The following is a 4,803-nucleotide window of genomic DNA, read 5'->3' as shown; positions in this document are numbered from 1 at the left end:
TGTTTACTCCTACACTTTTACATCAGGAGTGAAACATCTATGCTGTTTGATTTCCAGCCCAAAGTACATTGTATTTGATTAGAATCATTGTGAAGCTGCAGCCATGAGCAGCTAAAGTTATGTTGGATGACGTTTTAGTCTAATAAGAAAAACATCTGCCAGTCAGAGAGGAAGACAACCTGCTCAGATAAAACTTCACACTCACAAGCAGCTCCAATGAGCAGAACAAAGATCAGAGACCTCATGGTTGCTGAGTGATTCTGTCAATGAGAGGACTTCACCTGGAGCTCTCATTTATATCCACAGGAGAGCTGCCCAGCTCTCTGAGCACTCCTATTGGTCAGCAAAGAGCCAATCTCTTGTGTGGCTCATTGGGGTTGGTGATTTGTTTGAATAGAGATGGCTTATTTTTTAGAAATATCTTGATATAAATCATGCACATAAATAGATTACTCTTTTGTATCATTGTATTAATCTATATTTTAATTGCTAGTAACTTATTACAATTTTTTTGTAATACTGGGAAAAGTTAATTTCAATCCTGCCAATATTTGATGACAGTAATGAGCAGAATAGTGAAAAGGGATGGCTTTCTTTTTAGCAAATGAGGAAAATTTCATAGGAATGTTTGAAAATAAGATTATTTTATTTCTTAAATAGTTTTTGGTGGTTGTTTCTGTAGCCTCGCAGACCTGAACTGTTTCACTTCAATAAGCACTTAAGGGTCCCTTTTTCCCTATGCCCAGACTTTTATGCACTGACAGTGGAGCATGATATAATAACAAATCCTAGTGGTTTTAATATCTCCAACAGAACTCTTTCAAAGGATTCCTTTCTATATGCAACCATTTTCATGCATAACCTCTCATAAAATACAAATTTAAATGTATATTTTCATAAAACAATAGACTAATAAGTCAGCCCCTATTGTTTGATATTGGTGTGTCTCTGGTCAGACTTCGACAAAGGTAAATATAATCTCTATATTTAGATATCTGGAACGCACTATCTCACATCTGTGTGTTTCACAGCACTTGAAAACTAAATTCACATTGGACATTGAAGTGCTGTGAGCAGCAAATTAAAAACCTTCTTACATAAAGTAGGATTTCTTACAGTAAATCTGTGAAGGGGGCGATCGTGGCTCAAGAGTTGGCAGTTCGTCTTGTTATCAGAAGGTTGCTGGTTCGAGCCCCGGCTCCGACAGTCTCGGTCCCTGGGCAAGACACTTCACCCGTTGCCTGGTGGTGCTGCACAGAGGCCCAGGTGGCGCCAGTGTCCAGCAGCCTCCCCTCTGTTAGTGCGTCCCAGGGCAGCTGTGGCTACAATGTAGCTTGCCATCACCTGTGTGTGTGGATGACTGAATGTAGTGTAAAGTGCTTTGGGGTCTATAGGGACTAAGTAAAGCGCTATACAAATACAGGCCATTTAGGAGTGGAGGAAGTGGTTGTCCTGTGGCGGTTTTCATTCTGATTTTGTATTCATCATATTTTTTTGTTGTTCTAGAGTTTTTCTGGCCCTCCTGTGTTTACGTTTATGTGATATCTCTTGTGTTTTGTCAGTTTTGTCTTTTGCCTGTTACGTCGATGTGTCTCAGTGTCAGTCTCAGTCTTAGGTTCCTGTTTTATTTTGATAGTCTCTTGTCCTGTGTGTGTTGTGTTCAGTTTTGCTTCCCTCGTGCGCCTAAATTGATTCTGTTGACCCTGCTGCTTGTTTTCCCCACCTGTGTCTCTTTCCCTGATTGCCTCAAGTTGGTGGGTAACAGACGTCTCTGAAAACGTTGGAGCACTTTTGCAAATGTGTGATATCTTGATAAATCCCACAGATATTTGAAGTTTACACAGCTACATCCTCGCCTGATAATATCTTAAAAGTTTATAAGAGTAATAAGAGTAGTATTAAATCTAAGTTGCTGCTGCCATTGTTGAAAATTGGAATTAGCTGTGCCGCGCTATGAATTCTGGGATAGGCTGAGCCACGAAGGATACACCCAATCCATCCTTCAAATCTGGGGAAATAAAGGACGCATTTGTCAGCCGCATTTGGAGGAGTCTTCGAATTTGGGCAGCCTTTGTCATGTTGCTGCGTGACATAATCGGCCTCAGGAGGATGCAGCCTCTGAATTTGGACACAGCTTTTGCATTCCAAGCAAAGGGGAACTTTTGTTAATGCACAATTTCCTGGTATAGATTAAACTGATGCTCACATCAGAGCAACAATCAGAAGAAAGCCTGTTGCTAGGACTGATCAAAGGCAAAGTTCATTTTGAAAGGACTACCTGACAGAAGCCTTGATAAAAGCGTGGGTTTGTGCAAACTGTGTAAAAAGGAGTTTGCATACCACCGAAGCACTTCAACCTTAGGGTACCATCTAAATACAAAACAGCAAGGACCGAAACTCTTGGAGCTGTTAGCACTATGAGTCTCAGTCCGAGTACCAAAAAAGGTGTCGGCAGCCCAAACTTGATGAAATGACTGACTTCTGATCTCCAAAAGTTGATTCTTTTCATCTGGACGTAGCGTTTTGTGGGAGAAACGTTTCGTCACTCATCCGAGTGACTTCTTCCGTCTCAGCTGACTGCAGGTTTCCCCAATCTTATAAACACTACATTTGCATAATGACTGAAACCAGCCCACTGAGGGAACAATGGGCTGGGAGGTCAGTTCCTTCATCATAATTATGCAAATTCTCATGACCATTGATCAACAACCACTGACCAAAACCCACTGATCAATGGCCATGAGTACCATTCACAGAGAGTTGGGGAATGGCTGCAATCACAGCATTGTAAGATGGCAATTTACTTTCCTGGATGATTGAGAATGCATCAAGACTGACTTCAGGGCAAAATTAGTAAGTCAACATCAGACAAACTTACACTTGCAAAATGGATTGCTCTGGACTGTAGACCACTATTGGTGGTAGAAGATAGGGGGTTAGACAATGTGCTACAGTTAGTGTCAGGTGATCCAACTTTTCAACTGCTGTGCTGAACGACTATTTCAAGTAAAATTCAACAGCTTGAAAAGCAAGCAAAATTAGATGCATTACAGACAGCCCTGCTAATATGGAGGAACTGCACCAGCAGCAAACAAGACTGGGGCAACACAAAGAGCCACTCATACAGGATGTTTCCACATGATGGAATTCAACGCTGGATATGGTTTCTTGTCTACTAAAGAATCAAGAGGCTGTCTCGCTGCTTTAGACAAAAAAAAGCACAAGTTAGTCATTTTAACTCCATCAGAGCTGGTAAAACTCCAAAAGTTGGTGACTGTCCTTGCAGCCAAATAAAGCTATTTTTTAACTTTGTTACTGTTTCTTCAAAAAGCTCTATAGTTGACAGTTACTGTGTAGATGAATAATTACTTTCTTGAACTGTCTACTACAGGTTTGTGACTGAGCTTCTTGGAGGTGAGACATATGTCTTAGGTTTAGTAGTTTTAACTGCTTTCTGCCATCTGCATCACACCATGGAGGCCTCTGATGATGACTCAAACTACTTGGTGAAATTTAAGACTGCCTTCACGAAGGACCTATCCCAACGTGTAACTACACTCAACCATCAGTGGCTCAAGATAGCTACTGTGCTTGACCCAGGCTTTAAGGATTTAAAGTGTCTTGCAAGGTGAGAGCGAGAAGAAGTTTGGACCAGCCTTGAGGTCCTGCTGCAGGAACAGTGTAAAGATGCCAGCACAAAGGAGCCAGCAAAGGCAAAGAGCCTCCACCTCTCTTCATTGTCTTCAGACTCTGGGGCAAATTTTCTTGAGCAATTAAATGCGATTCATCGAGAGTAATAAATTAAAAAGCTTCTAAGTAATCAGATTAATTTTATTCTGATTACTTAGAAGTAATCAGATTAAAATACAACAAAACATACAAAATATGTTTGGGATCTTATGCCTGGCAGGTGTGTGTTCACCTGTCACAGAGTAAAGAGTTGTTATACAGCTTTACAGAGAACGGTAGGAATGATTTCCCAAAGTGTTCTTTATGGCAGTGAGGTTGAATCAGTCTGATGGAGAAGGAGATCTGCCACCTCAGAAGTGTGAAATGGAGTGAGTGGAATGGGTTGTCCATGATGGAGGCCAGTTTGTTCAGTGTCCGCCTGTCCCTCACTGACTCAAAGACCTCCAAATTCTGACCAATGATGCTTCCAGCCTTGCGGATTAGTTTGTTGATCCTGCTGGCATCTCTGGCACTGATTTTTCTTCTTTTCTTTTTTTTTGTCAAACAATTTGCAGATAATCAGGTAAAACTAATGAAGGTCAAGGTGTATAACGTTCTGTGTGTGCCTTACATTTATATGAACAATACTGTGAATGACTGTCTGCTACATCTTAAATAGCTGTTGGCTATCATGTCTATGTTAGTTCTTTATTGATCAAATGTATATATTGTAAAACAAATGAAAAAACAGTACTCAGTTTGTGTGATTTTATTGATTTAGTTGACTGCATGTTATTCAGAACTCTACAGAAGAGCAGAGTTAAACTGGTTAAAAAAAATGCAGCCAAGCAGAGTGGTGATCGAAGGATCAGACTTAATAGCTGGCCATGGTTTGCTGAATCCAGTCGTTGAAGATGCAGACCTGTGAATGGAGACAGATTGAGATTTGATAATGTAGACAGGATGATGAAGTTTAACTGAAGCCACACAATGTGAATTGAATATGACATAACTGTTTAAATTAAAGAAAGCATATAGTTTTACCTTGGTATAGACACCAGGGTGGTCCCTCTCAGCACATCCATAGCCCCAGGACACAATACCCTGCAGCTCACCGTTGCACACAACAGGACC

At 40.8% G+C, this 4,803-nt stretch overlaps 1 protein-coding gene across 2 annotated transcripts in view; it reads right to left on the bottom strand.

The window, feature by feature from the left end:
• Positions 1-4,803, bottom strand: part of LOC102291055 (trypsin-1) — a 15,845-nt gene that overhangs the window by 9,767 nt on the left and 1,275 nt on the right. The window lies entirely within an intron of this gene.

The sequence above is a fragment of the Haplochromis burtoni genome, unplaced genomic scaffold (assembly GCF_018398535.1).
Source record: "Haplochromis burtoni strain Fernald_Lab_line unplaced genomic scaffold, NCSU_Asbu1 Contig_237, whole genome shotgun sequence".
Taxonomy (NCBI): domain Eukaryota; kingdom Metazoa; phylum Chordata; class Actinopteri; order Cichliformes; family Cichlidae; genus Haplochromis; species Haplochromis burtoni.
Note: the sequence above shows the minus strand (reverse complement) of the source record. Positions and strands in the feature narration are given on the sequence as shown.